A 25,508-nucleotide genomic window follows, 5' to 3' on the forward strand; every position below is an offset into this window, starting at 1 on the left:
TATTTTGCGGTATGGAAAAACCCCTGACATTTTTTACACTGTGGTGGACCGTCTTTATTGTGGTATGATTCTATTATCACCTTTGTGTCTAGGATGTAGCGGACGTGGTAAATGGCGTCGTTTTCTGGTTTTCTGTCGAGTGTGACACAGAAGACATCCATGGGTCGTAGTTGTTTTGTGTTATTGTCCCTTTTCTTGTACTGGTGAACGTTATGTGGATTGACGTTGAGGTATCGTAGGTCTTTTTCTACTTCCGCTTTCGTAGCGGTTTCAGGTAAATGTTTTATCACGACTTTTAGGTGTCTGTCATTTTGCGTTTGGTGAGTGAAATTGTGAATATTATGATGATGGTAGAAGTCGAGTGCTGTCCGGTTATCTTTCAATGAGTCAAAATGATACTTGATGGTATTTCCTTTATAGATAGCCTGGATAGGTCCTTCCATGTGTTTTTTCAGGGCTGCGTTGAGCGTCAGGTAGTTGCCTTGGTACTGGATGGTAATGGGCGGGATTCTTGGTTTCCTCGGAATGGCTTGACATGCATTTGATGATGATGGAGTTGGTTGGGTTGCAGTTGCTGGATTTCTGGTACTATTGATTCTTTGTATTGGAGGTGTGAGAGGTTCAAAACGGTTTTTCGTTTGAATGGTGAATTGTTTGTGCGGTGCGGTGCTGTGTCGTCTTTGGTGTTCTTTCGTTTTATTGTTTTCCGTGGGGGAGGGGTTTGGAAGTCCCCTTCCCCATCGTCTTGTTCCATCTCTTCTTGTTCCGATGATTCAGATTCAGAGGAACGGTACTATTGTGAAATGTTGTCATCTTCGTATGTCTGATTTGTGTCTTCATTGGTTGAGTTTTGTTCAATGTCCTGTCGTGGTGCGTCGTGATTGGTTGTTTGGATTTGGCGGGAAGTCGCCATGTTGGTGTCCTGTTGTAGCTTCTGGATTTGCTGTCTCAGTGCATGTTCGACGTCTGTTTCATGTGAGGTGGTGGTGTTCGGTTCAGACCTACTCGTGAGATCTATCTCAGCCCTATTGCATGTCCTTTGCCCAGAAGACCGCGGACGTACAGCACACGGGGGGCCGGCCTGCTCTCAGTTGGGCCCCTGCGTCTGAGGCCCTGGATCTTCGTCGTTCCCTTCACTATCCATCTACCACCTACTATTCTGGGGAGGCTCCCCTGAGTCCTATTACGCACTGGCAACCTATCCACACGACAATTCCGCCGTACGTTCACACAAGTGCGAAGTAAAGACGCCGCCCCTTGTGACCGTCACACAGCTTGCGATGTCGATACCTTTGGCTTACGCAGTGGACATGGAAGAAACTTATTAAACCATGGCTTTGCTGCTAGAGACAATCAAATAAAAATTATCATGAATGGCAGCTTTGCTGTGATTTAAAAGATGTTGCACTTCTTACAGGCTTACCGGCTGGATTCACAAAATACTGCTGGTTTTTGTGCCTTTGGGACAGCAATGACACCAAGAACCACTACACAGTCAAGACACGGCTTATAAAGAAGTCATATGTTCCTGGAAACGTAAATGTGTACAATACCCCATTGGTTGAGCCCGATAAAATCATTTTGTCTCCCCTTCATATCAAGATGGGCCTTATCAAGAACTCCCTAAAAGCTCTGGGTAAAGAAGGTGAGGCCTTCAATCACTTACAATAAAAGTTTCCCAAATTAAGTGAGGCAAAGCTGAAAGAGCTTGAACCACAAATCACAAAATTTCTGAAAGATCCGACCTTTGATACCAAACTCACAGATATCCAATTAGTTGCTTGGTCTTCTTTTAAGGCAATTGTGGAGGGCTTTTTGGGTAACAGAAAAGACAAAAACAATGTTACCATTTTGAATGATCTGTTGGACAACTATAGGAAAATGGGGTGTAGAATATCGCTTAAAATTCGCTTTTTACATTCTCACCTTGATTTCTTCCTGGATAATTTGGGAGCCCTAAGCGATGAGCATGGTGATCGCATTCACCAAGACATTCTTACCGTGGAACACCGTTACCGAGGCCATTGGAACCCTTCGATGATGGGTGACTACTGCTAGGTTCTTGTTAGGGAGAGTGATGAAACGGTAAACAAAGGAAGAGATCTTCGTCACATTTTTTCAAAAACCTAAGACAATTGAAGGTGAAAATATCTTCTGAACTAATTTCAGCCTTTAATTGGCATCATGCCCAATACACATACAAAATAGCATTGATTTCAAACGTTCTGAATGTGTATTTTTGTTTGACTTAATTCTGTCAATTTTCGCTATTACCATTATTTATTCTGCTGTATATCTAGGGAATGTGACGTCATAGGGAAAAACTGATTATACCAGTGTATTCAGCACCACAAAATTAGGTAAATGCATCAGTCTACAAACCAGATGCAGGACAAAAGTTTAAATTTGTTAACTAGTGTAATAACAAAAATTACGAAAAAACTCTACACTTACAGCCAGATCTATGTATACTGCTGTTATGATAACCTCAGTTTTTGTCTGTCATATTCCACAATGCACACCATCGCTCCCTGGTCCATTGGCATGTGCTGCCAGTTCCTTGGACGCTTGGAGGGCGTTATGACTGTTGTTTGCCTCTTCCATTGCTTGTTGGCTCCCTCATTGCTGGGAAGCATCCCCTGTTCCAAGAGGCAAAGTTATTGGCAGTGACGAGCGCAGCCACACGCCTGCCCACCGTCACCGCGTTTCTGGTTCCTTAAGTGGCGAGACGCAGCCCACGCCTGCGTTTGTCTCTGGTGATAGTACAGTGGCTGCGCGTACCGTGTTGGCAGTTCTTCTGTCACAACTGATGATAACATCTGCCTTCGCTGCGTTGTTTCTCGACCTTCTGTCGCAACCTCTCGCAGTGCAGTGGCTGGTAAGATAACGTGCTACCCAAGCCATCAGCGCTTTTGTCCAAAATCTGCTATTATTTTTCGCAACGCAGTATCTCTCTGACATCGAGTCCTCTGCTCTGATTCAGTTGCATGTCGCTGAGTATCAGCTACATCGGCATATGTCGAACATCCCCAGATGGTTTACTCAGGCGTACCTTCTTCACTACTGGCAAACTCGGAGGTCTGTCTTCAACCAAATCGTTGCAACTAGGGGGCGTAGGGCCCACGACGAGTTAAGAAGTGAGTCAGGCATGTTGAGGGAATCAGGAGCTTCATTCCCGGTCGCTCTTTTATATTTGGCAAGAAACCATAGGTACGCTTCGCTGTTTCGGCATTATCCCAAGTTCCTCCCATAGGTGGAGGATCTAATTTTGAAATTTCTGGTTCGTTATGACCCATATCCCTATTACGTTCAGAACTTCATGATGTGTTCCTTGTTGAGCCAATACATCACCATTTTTTTCCATGGCAATCTCGCAATTAATACAGTGCGAAAAGCTCCAGTCAACCGTCCGCGTTGCACCCTGTTAACTATCCGTGCTGGTGTAATGAGCAAAAGTCTGTGGGCCCCACCATTCGCATAGCCTCCCATGATCGCAGTTAAGATAGCCATATAATACGTTCTTATCGTTTGCATTGGCAGCTTATAATCGTCACTGGCGAGACTAATAATTTTGTTCACCGTGTTCCTGGCTCTCTTCATCGTTTTCTCAATCTGTGCAACATAATTTGTCGTTCGTCCAAGAAGACGCCCAAGTAACTGGTGACGGACTTTCTCTTTATGAAACCTGTCGCTTAATTTCATGAAGAGATCTTATAGAAGATTCCCTTTTAACGGCATGCACGTGGTATTTTCAGGCGCAAGAAACAACTTGATTCCTTGGCACCACTGATTTAACTGTTGAACGACTACGGTACATTCCTCTTCCAGGTTGTTCAGGAGCTTCCTCTCACAAGGATCATCAGGTCGTCGGCATGTGGCACTACTCTTACGACCTCTTCATTACCCTGTAGCTTTCCTGATACCGTGTCTAGTACTAGATCCTAGAAAACATGGCCGCTTAGGGATCCCTCTGGGCAGCCGTTTGAAATTTCCTTTACTCGGGTGTCTCCTGGGCACAAAAGTCTTGCTACTCTTTTCACAGAAAAAAGAAGAAACCCCTAAGGTCCTATTGAAAGTCAAGTGGTAAATCTCGAACATGCTTGCTTACTATATTTCACGCGATCAGTCCCAGAGGACCGCACGCTACTACAAGACGTCTCTTTCACAGGATTTCCTTTAGCGCGTTCTTTCGCCAGTCACCCTCTTGGCCAGCCTACAACAAGTACTCACGAATTCCATCCCTCCACATCTTCTTTGGTCTTCTTAGGGTCTTCTTCCGCAGGGAATAAAATTAATTCCATAGGCCATCGGCATTTATTTATACAAGCGACATCTTATGCCCATACTATACGGTTGATTTTCATCTGTCGTACAATGTTTGGTCTGTTGCAGATTTCATCCAGCTCACAATTGTGTTGTATCCTCCATTCTCCAGTGATCTCGTCTTCTACCGGACCACAGATGTTCCTTAGGACTTTTCGCTCGAAATCGAGAAGATTAAGTCGTTTTCTGGACGCTCAAAGTTCCGCAACCCTACAGCCCTACAGGTTGGGTGAATGTTTTGCTCAGGTGGCGTCTGAAATTCCTTGGGAGTCGGCGCGATTTAAAAAACTGACTCAGACTGAAGTATATTCACTTTTCGGCTTAGATACTCGCTTTGATTTTTTGTCTCACACGATGCTTACCCTGCAAAGATTCCTCCCTCGCCCTCCCCCAATATTTAAAATTATGAAACCTTTAGTATGATCAGGTTCCGACTACCAGAGTCTGGAGTGGGTCTCTTGGATAGGCATGACTGCTCTATTCACCAGGTACTCGGTCTTCGCTTGATTCACAATGAGATAGATTCTGTTCGCTGCCACCACCTCGTTGTCGCTCATCCGCATCAGTTCTTCCTTAGATATAGACAACAGAGCCACAACGTCGACAGAGGCGAAGTGTGTGATTTTCTCACCCTCTACCCAATCCCCTCGATGTTCTTGTGGAAAGCTTGCCACATTATTTTTCGAGCACCAGGTTGAACAATACTGGTGAAACACCACTGCGAAATCTCTTTTATAAAAAAGCTCTCCCTGGGTTGGTTCCCGAGCTTCACTTTGCCTTTGCAATCAGTGAGACAAACTCGAACCAGGCTGACAAGTTTCTTCGTTATTCCTAACTCTGTCAGGCAGTTCATAAAGCTTTCCCATTGTAGGCAGTCATATATCTTCTTAACATCTATGAAGAGCCGCTGTAGGTCTTTACCATATCCCCACACCCGTTCGATGACCTGTCGCAGTACATGGATGTTGTCAATAACGGAAGGGCCATTTCTGAAACAGCTTTGATATTCACCAGTCACTTCTTCTGAAAATGGCTGGATTCTATCCCGTATATAGTTGGACAAGATCTTACAGTCGACGTTCAGGAGGTCGAGTCCTCTGTAGTTATTGCAATTTATTTTGTGTGTGTGTGTGTGTGTGTGTGTGTGTGTGTGTGTGTGTGTGTTTTGACTTTATTATCGCTCAATGGAGAGGTTATCAGCGTCCTGGCACATCTTTAAAGGAATGAGTCTGGATAAAATGGCCAAAATTGTTGCAGTGAGGACGAAACCTACGAAACGACATTTATGGACTCACTCGCACCTCACCCGCATTCACTCACTCAGTCACTCTGTCACACACGACTTTAGATAACAGAAAGGGCGAAAGTTGCTATCCTAGGGACTAAAACAGAGGAGGAATACCTCTTCTCAACCCACTTTAGCAATCATACCGCCCAATAGGACTTTACAACTGTAGTTGGGGACGGCATCCATGAAAATCTCCAATACCGCATAGAATTCGTTTTTCACTTGGCATGTGTTTTCTTGTCTAGCTGCATGACAGTTCACGAACAACATTTCACATATCTTCATATCTGTCACAGACTTGAACATAGATACATTACCAACTACATGCTTACTCACACAAAATTCCATACACAGTTTGTGTTCCTGCCTCACAATTTCTATTACACATTGTATACTTTTAGCCGTCAAGGGTACCTCTGTTCTCCCGACGAACTTCCTGTAGAGTAACTAAGTCCATTCTATAACTTTGGTCTCCTTGGCTATAATGATTGAGGGACCAGTTTTACATAAACTACGAATATTCAGTGGTCCAAATCGAATACCGTGTTCTGGCACTTCTGAAATTACGAGGCTTCCTTGTAGTTTTTTTGTCGTTAACACATTTTCTGTGATGAGGTGGTAACCCATCGCCAAACCCGAAGCTGGAGGACCAGGGTTTTTGATTTTGGGGTAACCTTCCTCTAGATGAATTGTTTTCTCTACAGCTGTCGAGGTTAATCTCATCGTTTCTTAAAAATATGAAAGGATGAAGGACAAGGAGTGGCAAGATCGGGCGTTGAGAGACGCACTTCATCTGGTTCATGGAATAAGACCTGTCCGACTTGGGAGACCCTGCCAGTAGCTACGCTACAGCCGGCATAATCCTTAGTGTCATATAAACAGGCAGACGTCTCCGACCGCACGGACAGTAATACTTTAAGGTGGTGTCTCATGAATATGATAAAAGTAAATTAGATATTTAATCACAGGATCGCCACTTGCTATTAACATCTAGAAAAGAAAGAAGTAAGTTCTGCTGCTCTTCATGTCTGTGTCAGTGTAGCGACTTATAATGTAAACTGGCGTAATTACGAATTGTGACGACACTTTCATAACATGAAGCACAGCAGGATTCATCGAAATATAATTTAAATTAATCTATTACCACGTACTGACAAAAAAGAATCACCATAGATACAAAGCAGGAGGTAGACAAATCACAGAAAACTGTCTAAGCAGCTAATTATAGAGACTCGTTCTTGTGCCATCGCATTTCCATGTAAGTTTTCTGCAGTTAGTTACTTGGAGCATCTTGGGCCAGTTCCCAATCAGATAGTAGCCAAGAATGAGGTCGGCAGGAAAGAGTGCGCCCATTCTGTAACGGCCCCTTCCAGGGACAAAACGCGTCTTCATTTCTGGAATGTAATGGACCCTCCCCCTCCCTCTCCCCCGTCGCCTTCTCGACAGCTGACAAGACCAGTTTTGCCCTGGTCCGTCACGGTTACAAACTCGTAAAAAAATGAAGTCCCAGTGAACTACTCCAAAACATAAAAGACGTCAAAGCTCAGCTCTAAATGGCCAACCACAAAATTCGGTGTCAACTTAACCAACATATACACGCAAAGCATTATTGCAAAATCCTTTAAGCAGCACACACAGCCATTTATTGTTTTTGGTTTAAAAGAACGTAAAGCTTCCTTAATTATTATAGACCAGCGTTTTACTTGTTGCCTCACAAGCATGGGATATCGCACATACAAGAGCAGCACAAACGAGAAACCTTCTAGGTGAAAAAGAGGAATCGGAAGGTGACCCTATATACTCTGGTGAACATTTTGGATATTTTCACAATAGGTATTTGTGAATTCTCATCATAAATTACTTTAATCGCATTTTTTAGCATTTCTCATTTTCAGTGATATATGTACCCTTATCTCACAAACGACTAAAGGTATGAAATTCAAATTTTCAGAAATTCTATAAAATATTTAAAGGGTGCCAATGAACTAGAAACACGACATGAACTGGCTTATTCTCTTAATCAGGGAGATTTATATGAACTTTTTCCAATTAAAATAACTTCAGAGTTAAAAATTCATAAATATTACACAAACAAAAAAGAAGCATTGATTATACTGCCGTTAGCTTACAATACAAGCTGAAAGCAGCAGCAAAACTTCAAAGTTCTACGTACAACAGTTCCAAAGAGAAAAGGTACATAAAGTTAGCAAATTTAACAGGGTGCTATTATCTGAACATTAATTTCAGCCGAGTTAAAATCTTTTGCAACAGGAATTAATCATTCGCAACAATTTGGCTACATACCAGCTCCGGTTCGTCATTTAAACGTTGCTTAATATACCGTAAAATAGCTATAGTAAGACAGACGTTCGAATAGCTATACAAACGACCGCTGCTCTGGATTAAACAAAAAACTTTTTACCCCATGTTCCAGGCTCAAAGAGGAACAGAATGCTCCATATGTTATTCAATTTCAGGCCCTCCTTCTTCCCACTGAAATTTGTAGGATGTTTAACAATTTCCAATGCTTCTCTGTGTAATGTTACATTATATCCGCTTCCGGCGCCAGTAATTGAGTCCTATGTGCGTCTGTGGTGATCTCCTGCATTTCTGAAACAGCTTACTTGCCAGTCTCTCGCCTTCTGCAGTTGCTCCTCTAGTCGTTTTTTGACTTGTTTTTACAGTAGCCGCACACATATCGCCCTCAGGGGCTCACCATTCGTTTGTTGACTATGGGCTTGTCGACCCTGGAGTTCCTGGTCTGGGGATTCGTAAGCGCCGCAGTTCCCTGTCACCGTAAGCTCTGGGCATGCTCCAGTGACCACTGTATGGCGAGGCAGTGGAACGTTGTGTGTCACAGGCAATGGAGATATTGGCTTAACCCCCGGATTGTGAGGGTGGCAAAAACTTCTATTTAAAAAAAAAAAACCCTCAGTCTCAAGGTGTGCTGCGCGATAATGAGAAGCATGCTGACGAGGTGGAACAGTCGTTATCAGGCAACCTCTGTGAAACCTGCAGCAGCCCAGTTGTACAAGGCTTACCTAGGCAAGCGGGACTCTGTCTAGGCGGCATTTTATTTCTCTAGCTGCTCGTGGGATCTAAATAGACCTTTCGAAATTTTGTTATCCTCCTCCCTGTGTAAAGGGTGGGCTGCTGGAAGGTACCAGTCCAGTAAAATGGCTTGTGAAGCTAGTCCACCAAACTTAGAAGTCTTCCAGAATCTGGCACTTATAGAAACAGAACTCATCTTGCTAGTTGAATGTATTTTTAATAGCTAAAAGGAAATTGGGGAGATTTGAGAAAGTGTCACCATTTTACTTACAAAGAGGCTTGGAGACAATCGATTAAAGTTTAAAATCTGTCAGTCGCTTGCAAATCGAGACCTTGTTGGTAGAAACATCAAATTCTCAACAGGTGAAGAACATCCAAAAAGCTCAATGTCTCGGGGACTACAGAATAGAAAATTGACCGCACAACACATTGAACTGTAGCAAAGGTGTTGTGACTTACAGGGATTTGATTGATCTTCCCCGAGAATAACTGAAAGCAGAATGACCCCAGGAGTGTATCATTGATGTGCAAAAGATAAGAAAAAGGGTGGATGGCGATATCGTAAAATAAGACTCATTTATATTGACTTTCAGTAGCACAAAACTTCCAGAGGACTTTGACGCTGATTTCCTTTGCCTCAGCGTGTGCCTTGATTTTGATAATCTAATGCGCTGTTTCACATGCCAGAGCTTTGAACACACAGCCTTAAGTTGTAAGGGAAAAGCCACTTGTGGCAGATGTGGTAATGCCGCCGATGAAGGTGTTTGTTGTCCATCTCCTCCAAAGTGTGCAACCTGCTCTGGGGATCACAAACTCTGGAGCAGCAACTGGAGGGTCTTCCTTGAAAAAAGGGAGATACAGGAGATAAAACAACTAAGCGTATCTCCTATGGTGAGGCCAAAAGGTCTACAAGGCCAGGCAGCCTTGTGTCTGTTCTCAAACAGCCAATTCAGAAAACCGATGTTGCTACACAAACAGTAGTTGCTAGTGTCAGCACTAATACCCACGTTTGAAAGTGAACTTATGTTGCTGCAGTTACTTTAAAGTCTATATATCCTCCCAGAACATCAGACAAGGATCGTCCCTGACACTGTGGGGTCCCTGCCCCTGTAAAGGATCAGTGTTGTCCACCATCCAATCCTGCTACTACTGCTGCCCCAGTTATGGCTCCGAAGGCTACCCAGGGCAAAAAATCAAAAGCCAGTCATCTACCACCAAGGAAGTCGGGACGTAAGCCGTCCGACCATGTCAACGTCATCCTACTGTTCAATAGGATAACGTCTCTCTCGTTTATTCTCTGGAGTTAATGAACCTTGTGTCAGACTGGGACCATCGTCTCGCCTCAAGACTTAGCCTCCACCCATTATGGGCTCCCTTCCTCAGAGGAAAGCCAGCGTGAAAGTGCAACCTCATTGCTAGATGACTCCCATATTACAGTGGAACATTAATGGGTTCAGTACACATGGAGGAACTGTAACTGATAGCACAGGAACACTCCCTGTGCCTGTGTTTACAAGAAACACATTTTAAATCCTTTGATGTCACTATGATAAGAGGATATGCCCTTCATGGAAAGGTTAACCTGACTGGGGAAAAGCCAAGGGAGAGGCTGCTGTGTTTCTCAATTACCCACATCACTCCTCTGCTCTCCCCCTGGCTACTGATCTGCAAGCATGTGCCACTGAAATGTTTATCAGAGGATCAATGTTTGCTGACTTGTCTCTCCCTCCACAAGACGCAGTAGACTGTGAGGCTCTCAAAGATTTTATGGAACAACTCCCCAGAGCATTTCGCCTACTTCGAGACTTCAATGTCTATCATGCCTTGTGCAGCTCGACTTCTACTTACCATTGGGTTTGGGGTTTGGAGAGCCTCACGGTGTCTCAAGAGCTGTGCATCGTCAACACAGGTATTCACATTCATATCTGTGCTATTACTGGGTCATTTTCAGCAACTGGCCTCTCTTTCTGCTCTCAAAACCTTGCCGACTCTGTTCAATGGAGGTTATTGACGACCGCCAATCCAGTGACCACTTGCCAATCCACATTCGCTTACTGGTTGGAGCATTCCCTGGAGAGAAGCCGTCAAAATGAGGCGCTGTTCAGTCAGCTGGATGTGTTTCAACACTACAGCAGAGTCCAGTAATGGATGGACCACATTATACAAGTGATCCAGCATGCCGTTGACTTATCCATCCCAAAGTCCGCAGGTCACCTTAGGAGGCGACCTGTATCTTGATGGACAGATAGTGCCTTTCAGCAATCTGGGACAGGCGTGCGGTTCTTTGATGGTCTGAATGCCGCTCTACTCGTGAGAGCCAAGGCTCAATACGTGATTAAGGAGAGAAAAAAAGGTCATGGAAAGCGTTCCTGGACTCTTGCAAGCGTTTCACTTGTTTTACGAATGTATGAGGAACCACCCAGAGGATTTCCGGTAAATACAGTCGTTTGCCAATGGCAGCAGTGGGGGCTCCAGATCCAACAGTTCTGAGTCCTACAACTCCCCTTTATCCACGTGTAATTTGGAATTGGCCCGGTCTGAGACTTACGACACTGCACACGGTCACTATCAAATCCGGTACTGGATGCTTCGACATTTGCCAAAGGAAATCCTCTTCGAATGTTTTAATTTGATATGGCAGTTAGGTCACTTCCCGACGTATGGAGAGAGGCAATTCTGATACCTCTCCTCAATCCAGGAAAGAAGCGCATGTGTCCGAGTAGTTACTGGATTATCGCCTTAACGAGCTGTATATGGAAGTCTCTGGAGCGAATGGTTACCCGTCGTCTCGTCTGGTTGTTAGAGACAAGGCAACTCGTGACCCTCTCTTGTTGGCGTCAGGAGATTTCAGTCCACTGTCGACAACCTGTGGACGCCGTTATTCAACAGTCTTTCCTACGTAAATATCACTGTATTGGTATCTTCTTTTTTATCAGTAAGGCATGTGACACTACTTGGAGATACAGAATTCTCGCACAACCACATCGATGGCGCTTTTGTGGACACCTCCCCTTTTCCATGCGGTCTTTCCTGTCTCAGCGGTTTTTAAGGACCCGAGTTGGTGACACGCTGTCAGATCGTTTTGATCAGGAGAATAGTGTACCTCAGGGCACTGTTTTAAATATTACCCTCCATAGCCATAAAAACTATCACTTCTTCTTTAAGAAGTCCTGTACAATGCTCCTGATTCGTGGACGTTTTTGTAGTTTTCTGTTTCTCCTCCAGTGTTGCAACAACTAATCGTGAGCTGCAGCTTACAGTGCAGAGGTTACAGGAGTGGGCTGTAAAGACGGATTTCCAATTTTCTGCAGAAAAGTGTTTGTGTGTGTTCATATTAATCGCTCTCATCATATTTTTAATTTGGCTGATTAGCGTATGAGGGACACCATTCTATATTTTAGAGACTCTGTGAGCTTTCTGGACCTTATTTATGACTCCAAACTGTCGAAGTTACACACCTGAAAGCCAGGACTGTGAAGGCACTGAGTATCACATAGTGGCTTAGTCACAAGTCTTGGGGAGCGGACAGGGCACGTTTTCTCCAGCTTTATAGGGCTTGCTACAATGAAAAATGGCAAAGCAGTAGGTACAGATACAATACCGGGAGAAATACTAAAATGCTTGAACCACAATGGAATAGGAGAAATATTGAGGTTATGTAATAAAATATATGACAGTGGTGAATGGCCGGAGAACTTTCTGACAACAGTAATGATTCCATTACCGAAAAAACAAGGAACCAAGAAATGCAGCGAGCACAAGACAATCAGCCTCATTTCACATGCAGCCAAAGTGATGTTAGGAATAATTATAAAAGACTTGAAACAGTAATATAAGAGAATCTCGGCGAGGAGCAGTTTGGCTTTAGACGGAATACGGGCACCAGAGATGCAATAGGGCTCCTACGAATCTTGGGAGAAAGGTTTATTGAAAAAGGAAGAAACCTATATATGTGCTTCATCGATTTAGAAAAGCCATTTGACAATGTGGTTTAGGACAAGCTGGCGACTATTATGAGGGAAAAGAGAGTGGACTGGAAAACCAGAAGACTTATAAACTCATTATACCTTAATCAAAAAGTTTCAGTTAAAGTGAGAGGAGAAAGTACAAACTGGATCAGACTAGGGAAAGGAGTAAGACAAGGATGCTGTTTATCACCAACTCTTTTCAACCTGTACTTGGAAAATATGATTGACCAATGCTCATTAGATGACAAAGGAGTAGAAATTGGAGGAAGAAGAGTAGGGTGCTTGAGATTTGCTGATGACATGGTCCTTCTAGCCACAGGGGAAAAAGAATTACAGGATTTGGTGGACACCATTGCAACTAACGGAAAAAAATATGGAATGAAAATTAACACAAATAAAACAAAACTATTAGCAATAGGAGGAAATAAGAAAATAAAAATTATGCTGAATGGAGAAACACTAGAACAGGTGCAAAATCTTACGTATCTTGGAAGCAGGATAGACACCGACTGGAAGTGCACCACAGAAATTAAAACAAGGATATCAATGGCAAAAGAGGCGTTTTATAAGAAAAGGAGAGTCTTCTGCAGCGGTCTGGACAGAGAACTCAGAAAGAGACTCATAAAATGTCTTGTATGGAGTGTTCTTCTATATGGCGCTGAAACATGGACTATGAGGAAAAAAGACAGAGGAAGGCTGGAGGCTTTTGAGATCTGGACATGGCGGAAGATGGAAAGAATAAGTCGGATGGGCAGAGTAAAAAATGAAGAGGTACTGAGAAGAGTAGGAGAGAAAAGACAGTTACTAGATGTAATAAAGACAAGAAAAAGACATTGGATTGGGCATATATTAAGAAAGAATGACGGACTGATGAAAACAGTTTTAGAAGGTTATGTAGAAGGGAAAAGGAAGCGAGGAAGGAAGAGATTCCAGATACTGGATGACATGCTGGACGGTACAACATACAGCAGCCTTAAGAAGGAAGCAATGGATCGCAGAAAATGGAGAGGCAAAGGACCTGCTAATATAGCAGATAACTGATGATGATGATAGGGCTTTCGTGCGTCCGCGTCTAGACAATGGGTGTACGATGTATGGATCGGCAAGGCCTTCTTACTTCAAGATCATTGATACTGTCCACCGTGAAGTAATTAGGCTTGCCACGATTGCTTATAGAATCAGCCCCTTACCCAATCTATACGCTGAGGTAGGTGAACTGCCACTTACAGTCCGACGGTAACTTCTCGTAGTGCATCAGGCACATAAGTTCCTCGCAGCTCCAAATTCATCTGCATACCATACTGTTGCTCGTTCACCTATGAAACGCCTTTTTTCCAATTGTCCACGACCAACAAGGCCACTTTGATCCGTGTGAGAATGTGCTGGGGTCAGTGGAGCAGGCACAACCTCAGCTCCAGGGTTTTAATCGTCTGCAATGATTACTGCAGAGGCCAAGAGTACAGGAGAGATTGCTCATCTGCATATGTCTTTAATACATTATTCTACGACATTTACATGAGCACCACAACTCCGCTGCTGTTTTTACGGATGGGTCAAGAAAGGAGGACTACGTTGGATACTGTGTGGTTTTCCCTAATCGTGTATTCAAGGCCGACTGCTTTAGGACTTTAGTGTCTTTAACACGGAATTATATACGATCTTGCGGGCGCTGGAGCAGATGAGATGTGCTTCGACTGTTAAAATTCGTTGTTTGTCCCGATTCTTGAAGTGCCCTCTACTCTGTCCAATGCTTGTACTCAGCAGATACGGTAGTCCAGAGTATTCAAGTCGCCCTCCTCCAGCTACAACGATTGGAGGAGGAGGTAGCTTTCTGCCGGGTAACAGGGCACATGAGTATTGCGGGGAATAAACGGGCGGGTGTAGCAGCCAAGGAGGCTTGTCGTGTTTCTCAGTGATTTCAGTGGGCCATCCTTCTGCATGCTATCATCTCAAGGTTGAACTCAAGAGTGTTGCGCCAGTGAGAGGATTAGTGGCTGGCAGTGACTGATAATAACCTGCGTCTCTTTAAGACCACTACGCGGCCACGGCGTATCTCCTTTCAGCCATGAAGACGGGGTAAAGTCCTCCTCACTCGTCTTGGCATAGGCCGCAGTCCTCTGACGCGTGGCTTCTTGCTCCGGCGAGAGGACAGTCCAGTGTGTGGTACTTGGTCCCCTGACGCAAGGCTTTTTGCCCCGGCGAGAGGACCCTTCAATGTATGGTGCTTGCGGCGGACAGATCTCTGTGCGCCACATTTTACTGGGCTGTGTCTTATTTTCGGAGAGAGGGCAGCGGCAGAACTGCCTTCTGTTTTAAGTGACATTCAATTGAGTGCTATGCGGCTTTTAAAGTTTTTTGATTTGTCCAACTCGTTTCCCAAAATTTCAGGGAGATGTTTCTAAGTGTTAACAGGATGACTGCTTCATAAGTGGTCATCCAGTTACATTTTCCGCTGCCTTTATTTACCTGCTCTATGGTTTAACATCAGTTTTTATCTCCACTTTAGGACATTCCACCCTTCCCATTGATGACGTTACGACATCACTGCACAATAATGAAATAAATGCCTTCTATAAATGTAGTTTAAAATCTGACGGCATACAATTATTTATTTACATGGGTCTTAACATTCAGATGTGGAACAGTTTCAGTAATATTGTACAGGTTGATTTTCTAAGCATGTTTCGACTGCCATGAACGCTAAAAGGATAGTGTTTAAAAATGGCCCATTTGCAGACGAAGTCTAAAATCGTTACCAGGTTTTACTGATAATTAATGTATGCATTTTCTGTCTTTTCATATAAATAATATTGTCGCATGAGAAGCTGAGTAGCACCGTGGTGTAGTGGTTATGATACTAAACTGTTGCGTGGAGCGTCGTGAGTAAAAAACTAACCTGGACTGTGTAATTTTAATTTCTATATTTGGTTCGAGTACATTCTAGAAGTATCCACAAATGCCAAGAATCATTGTACTGGAATGTTCTGTTTCTGTATATGTGCTGTATGTGTTCTGGCAGGAGGCAGTTCGCTCCGCGCCCTTGTATGTGCAAGTGCTGAATAAACCATCGTTAAGCGAAGATAGTGTTCGTCATTCATCTAATTACTCCTTCTACGTGACAAAATAAAGACTTTTCGGCTCTGAGGACCAAAACGTTAAAGGGGTGCACCCCGTGCGCATCCCCCTGAAACTCACCACTGAATGTAACGTAAATGTAGATGTGTTTGTACTTAGTGGGGGAGGTAAGTGGTTCACAAATTTCATTTTCTGTTAGTAAAATCTAAACTTAAAATTCCCGTTCCTATTAGCAATCTCAAATAATTCATATAAAATATGTCGTTCCCAAGTAACAAGCTGTGCTTCGTACTTCTCAACAAAACCACCATAGTGGAAAACAAGGTCTTCATCAGAATGAAAACCTTTACATTATATGAGCACTTGTCATTGTAAATACGTCTAGTATGTCGACTAGACATACGCTAAACTTTTTACGGAATGAGGGGGGGTAGTGGTGCCGAAACAAGTGGATCAGGTAGCATTATGTATGTTGCTGCTCGTTGACAGATAAATCTATACAATGTAACTTTATCGTGATACGTGTATATATGAATTTTTCATGCAAGCGGGACTTCCAAGCGGACCATTATTAATATTCGTTTGTAAAGCGTTTAATTCCCGAAAAGGACTCAACACACACTAACAAACAGATGATTTGTGAGAAAGAAATGACATTTTTATTACAATAATACAAGAAAATCACACATAACATGTGATTTATAGAATGTAAGTCACTCGACGACTCCACAGTGACTAAGGTCAATAGTGGCAGCCGCACTGTTCATAAAGAGCTCTAATATCCCAAGTACGCCATCTCTGTATCTCATGATTAATTGTGCTCAGTATGGTTTGACGAAGAAATTAAATTCTTTAGTCTTTACAGTTTAACTGAAAAGTATCTCATCTGTTTGAAATTAAGGTTTTCCAAAGAAATCACATTTCAGGCTAATGAAATGCACAGATGATGGAAGCATGCTGTCGAAACGCCTCGTGTTAATTAAATACTACTAAAATGTGACTGAAGCAGAAGAAGTTATTTCATACAGAAACAGAGTTTCTTTCTTTATCGTCGTTGGGAATTATTTGTACACTCTAGGGTGAATTAATGGTATGCTGATGGTGAAAAATTATTTATGCTGAACTGTAACAGTTTGTTGCACATCAGTTAATTTTTTTTGTAGTAAAACAACTTGAACTCTTTCATTTCTTATATAGTTTCCGTAAACCAACAAGAAAACAAATCACACTTATTGGCAAGATGTCTGGACAAGTGGAAATAGCGTCCAGCGTACGTGCAAACAATACATACGAACTATGGTGACAGGTCACGCTCGAAGCTTTCTGATGATGTTCGCGGGTGACGCAGTCGACTTCGATAGACAATAGCTACAAGAAGCAGTGAAACATAGACATAGTCGATACTGTGACCGAGATTTGCAACTGACCTTCAAGATAAGTATGCCCGATTACGAAAATGGAAAGATGTATCTTTACACTACATGATCGGTGATGAGACACTGAAACTGGTCACAGCAGTGGGAAGTGCTATATGAACTTGGTCGTGGATGTGGCAGGTACCAGAGTTTTAACAAAAAATAGAGAACAATGTGTAACTTGTGTCTGAGGGAGGTTCGAGCAATTATTGAATATCTATTTTTCTTTATTCTTGGACCCTTAATGTAACGTCCAACATAAAGGATAGAGAATATTCGAAGAAGAGTTGGTCGAATCTTCATAGGTTTGTGTGTTCAGTGCCAGGGCGACAATAAAGTTCTCAACACTCTGCACTCGGAAAGGCGTTGTGCATCATAGAGGACCTTATTCCCAAATGTCGAGATCTCACTTTTCACCAACTTTCAAGCAACAGTCGTCCTACATAAAAATGACCAAATATATAAAATTAAAGAAATTCCATATTCACATTCACACAAGGACCCAGGAAAGCATATGTTGTATTTCTGTCAGTACTGGACCACAATAGTTTCATCAGGTTATAAATTTCGGTCTATGGTGACCACCTCCAGCCGTAGAAAACAATATGAAAGAGGTATGTTGCCGTACAAAATGATTTAAACTAACAAGTATAGGATTTTTGTTTCTCATTGCATTGTTATTTCAGTTCCGCCTCAAGGGACAAGCTACAAGCTGACTGCTGATAATGACGCTCTTCACCAAATGGTGACAAAAATTAAAAAAAAAAAGAAAGAAAGAAAAAACACGTTGGAGAAAGACATCTTTGATTATTAAGAGATTTCAGGAGATTTTGGATTACAGTTATAATATAAATTTATGATAATACCAGTGATACTATGATGTGGTGATGATACAATGGGTGCATGAAAGTCATCATAATGAGGATGGTCTGATGAGTACATAACTACGGATCCCTTCCAAACTGCAGGTGGGGACAAAAAGTCATTGATGTGGGTAGAATAATGGGGAGTGAGGAAAATAGAAGGATGGAGTGGCGTGAACTGTTGTATCTAGGAGTGAAAGGAGTAAAAACAGCTGACAAGCAAAAATAACTGATAAGAAAAGAAGGGAATAAGAAAGAGAGTGGAAGGGGCAGAGAAAATGAGAGAGAGAGAGACAGTCACAAACAGAGAGACGGAGAGAGACAACAGAGAGATGGAGAAAGAGAGAGAGAGAGAGAGAGAGAGAGAGAAAGAGAGAGAGAGAGAGAGACAGAGAAAGAGAGAGAGAGAGAGAGAGAGAGAGAGAGAGAGAAAGAGAAAGAGAGAGAGAGAGAGTGAGACAGGGTGTAAGTGACTAAATACATGATTAATGAGCATGCATGCACCTTCATCATTATATATATATATATATATATATATATATATATATATATATATATATATATACACACTCCTGGAAATGGAAAAAAGAACACATTGACACCGGTGTGTCAGACCCACCATACTTGCTCCGGACACTGCGAGAGGGCTGTACAAGCAATGATCACACGCACGGCACAGCGGACACACCAGGAACCGCGGTGTTGGCCGTCGAATGGCGCTAGCTGCGCAGCATTTGTGCACCGCCGCCGTCAGTGTCAGCCAGTTTGCCGTGGCATACGGAGCTCCATCGCAGTCTTTAACACTGGTAGCATGCCGCGACAGCGTGGACGTGAACCGTATGTGCAGCTGACGGACTTTGAGCGAGGGCGTATAGTGGGCATGCGGGAGGCCGGGTGGGCGTACCGCCGAATTGCTCAACACGTGGGGCGTGAGGTCTCCACAGTACATCGATGTTGTCGCCAGTGGTCGGCGGAAGGTGCACGTGCCCGTCGACCTGGGACCGGACCGCAGCGACGCACGGATGCACGCCAAGACCGTAGGATCTTACGCAGTGCCGTAGGGGACCGCACCGCCACTTCCCAGCAAATTAGGGACACTGTTGCTCCTGGGGTATCGACGAGGACCATTCGCAACCGTCTGCATGAAGCTGGGCTACGGTCCCGCACACCGTTAGGCTGTCTTCCGCTCACGCCCCAACATCGTGCAGCCCGCCTCCAGTGGTGTCGCGACAGGCGTGAATGGAGGGACGAATGGAGACGTGTCGTCTTCAGCGATGAGAGTCGCTTCTGCTTTGGTGCCAATGATGGTCGTATGCGTGTTTGGCGCCGTGCAGGTGAGCGCCACAATCAGGACTGCATACGACCGAGGCACACAGGGCCAACACCCGGCATCATGGTGTGGGGAGCGATCTCCTACACTGGCCGTACACCACTGGTGATCGTCGAGGGGACACTGAATAGTGCACGGTACATCCAAACCGTCATCGAACCCATCGTTCTACCATTTCTAGACCGGCAAGGGAACTTGCTGTTCCAACAGGACAATGCACGTCCGCATGTATCCCGTGCCACCCAACGTGCTCTAGAAGGTGTAAGTCAACTATCCTGGCCAGCAAGATCTCCGGATCTGTCCCCCATTGAGCATGTTTGGGACTGGATGAAGCGTCGTCTCACGCGGTCTGCACGTCCAGCACGAACGCTGGTCCAACTGAGGCGCCAGGTGGAAATGGCATGGCAAGCCGTTCCACAGGACTACATCCAGCATCTCTACGATCGTCTCCATGGGAGAATAGCAGCCTGCATTGCTGCGAAAGGTGGATATACACTGTACTAGTGCCGACATTGTGCATGCTCTGTTGCCTGTGTCTATGTGCCTGTGGTTCTGTCAGTGTGATCATGTGATGTATCTGATCCCAGGAATGTGTCAATAAAGTTTCCCCTTCCTGGGACAATGAATTAACGGTGTTCTTATTTCAATTTCCAGGAGTGTATATATATGGTATCCCAGCCTTCTTGTCCACCCAAAATATCTCTGGAACAATAACAGCTATTGGAAAACGACTTTCACTGGTATCAATGTAGGGCTGGGGCCCATGAATGTACATATTTGGAAACATTCTAAAACGAAAGCATATGTGTTTTTTAACACAAACTTATGTTTTTTAAATGGACCTCCTATATTTTTTCTTGAGCAATCCATAGCATGACAAAGCACATACACAATGGCGTTGATTTCATCGCAATATTCCCATTACATCCCGAGATATTGAGACGCGAAGCTGACGCTTGAAACACCCGACATGCGCTGCTAGCGCACGTCCTGAGGCTGAGGCGTGAACCCCATGCTGCCCGTAATCGCGATGTGATTGACATGTGTAATCACACCTCCATACTTATCAAGAGGTCCGAAACGAATAATACGGTCTGCTGCCATCAACTCTCATAAGCACATAATGGTTTCCCTCTTGCACGTTTTACGTGTCTACGTACACAATATGAACCAGTACCGACCGGTGTCTTATTTATCCTGCACACCCAAAATAAGGTTTATCTAATGCGTTATATGACCCATTGTGCCTGTCGCGCGGGGCCTGGCTCTACCTAGTCAAGTATCCAACGTAGTTCCCACTACTGCCACAGTTACCACTTCGCCTTGTTTATGATTTGCGATCCATGCAAACTCCTGTACTCCACCACCCTACGAGCATCCCATTTGTTGTTGCTTTGGCGTGCAGTACACCGCTTGCCAATGTAGTCGTGCATCAGAGTAATCTAGTGACGGCACGGAGGTAGTACACATTGTGAATAAACGTTGTGTTGTGGAACTTATACTGTACAGTATAATGTACACACATGAAGATATGGTAGAAATGCTGCTGATCTATGGAGAATGTACGTTGACGGGAAATACGTTATTATATTGCTTGTTTGTTGATAGTACTGTTAGCGAACATTATGATTATTAAGTTAATATGTCTGTTTTCGACCCTACCCTGCATACCGGTACTGTACCCTGCTGTAGGTGGACGAAATGCTGTTCAGGCAGAACGACTGTACAGAAGACGATTCCCTGACAAGTCATCGCCTTCGCGCCGGATGTTTGGTCGTCTCACATCTCGTCTACGTGAAACGGGAAGCTTAAATCAAAGACCTCGACATCGTCCTAGAACATGCACAGATGAACGTGCTGAAGTTGCTGTGCTCGCTACCATAGCTGTGAATCCTCAAATCAGCACACGTCAAATTGAGCGTGAAGTTGGTGTGTCGAAATCAAGTGCACAGCGTATTCTTAAACGTCATAAATTTCATGCTTACCATGTTCATTTACACCAGGATCTTCATGGAAATGACTTCCGCAATAGGGTAACATTTTGTCGGTGGGCTCAGCAAAAACTTCTGACTAATCCAAATTTTTTTGCAGATGTTCTCTTTACCGACGAGGCATCATTCTCCAACAAAGGAATTGTCAATATGAGGAATATGCATTATTGGTCCGCAGACAATCGAAAATGGCTCCGTCAGGTAGAGCATCAACGTCCGTGGAAAGTTAATGTTTGGTGTGGGATTATTGGAGATACCATTATCGGACCTTTCTTTATAAATGGCATCCAAAATGGCAGACAATACTCCAGATTTATACGACACAATCTTCCTGTTCTCTTGGACACCGTACCTCTGAACCGGAGAATGGTCATGTGGTATCAGCATGACGGATGCCCTGCACATAATGCCTTACGAGCACGACGACTTCTGAACCGTAAGTTCCCTGGTAGGTGGATTGGACGAGGTGGCCCAGTTAGGTGGCCTGCCCGATCTCCGGACCTTACACCGCTGGATTATTTTCTTTGGGGAGCAGTGAAGGATGCTGTTTACCAACATGGACCAACAACACCAGAGGACATGAAGCAACGCATTATTGATGCATGTACAGCCATCAAAGAGGAAACAGTAGCACAAAGTAGGGCATCCTTCAACCGCAGAGTGACCCTATGTATGCAAGCCAATGGGCATCACTTTGAGCATGAGATGTGAACGCTATGTTTAGTATGTAGTGCTGGTATCACAGTGGAAGTTTCTACAAAGGGCCATTTTACCCAGTGATGTTAAGAAACATTTGTTTGCAACAATTTGTCATTTAACGCATTAGATAAACATAACATTGATAATTATGTGATAATAAAACTAATTGGTTAAACATGTTTACATTCATCTTCTATGTCCTACCTGAACTTCCCAAATCAAAACATTTTTACCTAAACAACGGTAAAACTTTTAGTCCACTTACTCGTTTCACTAAAACCATCAACATGAATTTTACTATTACGAGTGAATGATGAACTGTCACTTGCGCTAGATCTACAGTAAAGTAAAGTTTTAACGTTGAACGGCATTACCTTTTTAGTAACTGATTAACGATAAGCGAAGCTAACTTTGTGACTAACGTTGCGGTACACAGATATGTTACAGAGCCGCATCACCCCTAGCCTATGGGATAAATACCTGCTGGAATGTACGACGTTAATGCAGGATGGCAGCAGACCGTATTATTCGTTTCGGACCTCTTGATAAGTATGGAAGTGTGATAACGCATGTCAATCACATCGCGATTACGGGCAGCATGGGGTTCACGCCTGAGCCTCAGGACGTGCGCTAGCAGCGCATGTCGGGTGTTTCAAGCGTCAACTTCGCGTCTTAATATCTCGGGATGTAATGGGAATATTGCGATGCAATCTACGCCATTTTGTATGTGCTTTGTCATGCTATGGATTGCTGAAGGAAAAATATAGGAGGTCCATTTAAAAAAACATAAGTTTGTGTTAAAAAACACATATGCTTTCGTTTTAGAATGTTTCCAAATATGTACATTCTTGGGCCCCAGCCCTACATTGATACCGGTGAAAGTCGTTTTCCAATAGATGTTATTGTTCCAGAGATATTTTGGGTGGACAAGATAGCTGGGACACCCTGTATTGTTATCGTGCAGACGTGAGATAAACAGGCAGTCAGTGACTTAACACAGTTACTGAATTAGTTTCCTGGGTCTTTGTAAAGTTCAGCGATTGATTTTTGCAGGGGATGCTGTGCTTGTTTGGGTAAAAGCAGCACACATTTCATTTTCCGGCATACAAAAATTCGTTGCATATCCTTTCCCCCAGAGTCAATGCTGCTAGTTTCACTTTCTTGATTTGCATAGTTCCCATTCAGACAGTCTTTGCTTACCACACAAAACTCGACGAGAGGGCGGAATCAGCACGGATTGCATTTCATTGGCTTAAACGGTTACACCAATACCATTCCGCCGTCATCAAAGGGTAGCTGGTGGAGGCAGTGAACCTTCCTTTATCCCTGGCTGCGACCTCTTCTATCGGAACACCCGCTTCGCCGGCTGCGCCTCCGCCTCCAGTTCTTGGCGCCACGAACGGCCATTCAGGGAACTACTGTGAGAGCCTGCCGTCCGTCCTGTCGACTTCACTCGCTGTAAAGCTTTCTGTTTTTCCAACTGATTACCATGTTTATCAAGGAATCTGAAGTCACAAATAGTTACCGTTATGTCTTTTACCAAATGTGAGTCGGCTTTAAATATTTAGCTTTAGTATTACTTTAGAGAAAATAACGTATCGATAAATTAGATAATATCGGGGTCTTCTTTCTGTAGGCGCAGTGGGAGTAGATTTTCATGCTGTGACGTACCCCGAACTTTGCATTAAGGTAAGCAGAAACAAAAGAATGAAACGTCGTTATTAAATATGAAATTACCTTTCTGGCGAATTCGTTGATCACCGGGTCGTTAAACTTAAACATCGGCTGTCACAGATCCTTTTCATCTGGCATTGTTTGTAAGCCGTTTTTGAGTTTGATTTTGCGAACGACATAAAAAGTTTTTTTCTACATTTGACAATAAGCTTCAAAACAAATCATCAGCACTTTATGACGCATTTCTCCAGGAATATACGCAACAACCAGCTGTGATCTTAAACAGAAAAAGCAAAACATAATCCATAGCAAACTTTTAGCAACTGTAGTGCAATTTCACGGTAATACTGTTTACCTTCTTGCATCGACTCTGCCGTTGAGCAATTACTCAGAGGAACTGTTCTTTCGAAAAAGGTTCTTATTTTTTCTGTACTTTCTCATTCCGTCGCTCTGTTGATGTTTTTGCACTTGGATCAAGATTCTTCTCCATATATTCTCTTCTTCTCGAAAACCTTTAAAGCTTTACATCTTTCTTCTAAATATTTCTCTTTTTTAAAATATATTATTCTGTTACGTTGATCTCTCCTAAGTCTTTTTAGGTGTCTTTCATCTATTCTTTTTTTAAATTTTTTATTGAATATAACCGCCTCGGGCATGGATGTGTGTGATGTCCTTAGGTTAGTTAGGTTTAATTAGTTCTAAGTTCTAGGCGACTGATGACCTCAGAAGTTGAGTCGCATAGTGCTCAGAGCCATTTGAACCATTACTACGCGAGAAGCGATAACTGTGGTTTGCTTCCGAATGCTAGTATTCAGTACGACAAAAACACGCCTCTTACGTGGCGGCAGCTGGTATTGGATAAGCTTCCTAATTATTGTAAACTTTAACCTGAATAATCTGAATGTTTAGATTTGACGGCAGGTTAGTCGATCAGAAAATAAAAACTAGACTGCATAACGACTGTGAAATTCTAACCTTCCATGAAACTAGTACCTACGTTTTATTAATCACGGTAGAATTACTATTAGTATTTCTTAAGTACTTCCGTAAATAATTCTCTGGTATACACTGATCACCAGAGCATTATGACCACCTACCTAATAGCTGTAATGTCCACGTTTGTTTGACACGGATAACAGCGGCGACGCGTCGTGACATGGAAGCAATGAGGTGTTGGTAGGATACTGGAGGAAGTTGGCACCACATTTGCACACAAGGGTCACCCAATTCCCGTAAACTCCAGGGAGGGAAAGATGAGCTCTGACGCCACATTCAAGCACATCCCGGATGTTTTCTATTGGGTTCAGATCTGGCCAGCACATCAGTTGGGACTCCCCAGTTTTCCTCGAACGACTCCATCACATTCTTGGTCTTGTGACGTGGTGCATTTGAAAAAATGCCACTGCTGCCTGGAAACAAAATAGTCGTGGAGGGGTGTACGTGGTCTGCAACCAGTGTACCATACTCCTCGGTCATCATGGTGCCTTGCACGAGCTCTAGTGCACCCATGGATGCCCGCGTCAATGTTCCCCATGGCATAATAGAGCCGCCTCCAGCGTGTCTCCGTCCCGCAGTCCAGGCGCCAACGAGCTGTTCACCTAGAAGACGACAGATTCGCGCCCTCCAATAGCCATGATGAGGAAGGTATTGGGATTTGTCAAACCATGCAACGCTCTGCCACTGCGCCAAAGTCCAGCGCCGATGGTCACGTACCCATTTCCTTCCTAGTTGCTGGTGGTGTTGTGTTAACGTTTGCATATGCATGGGTCGTTGGTTGCGAACGCCCATCGTGTGTTCGGTGAATTGTGTTTTCAGACACACCTGTACTCTG

The sequence above is a fragment of the Schistocerca piceifrons genome, chromosome 5 (genome assembly GCF_021461385.2).
Source record: "Schistocerca piceifrons isolate TAMUIC-IGC-003096 chromosome 5, iqSchPice1.1, whole genome shotgun sequence".
In the NCBI taxonomy this organism is placed as follows: domain Eukaryota; kingdom Metazoa; phylum Arthropoda; class Insecta; order Orthoptera; family Acrididae; genus Schistocerca; species Schistocerca piceifrons.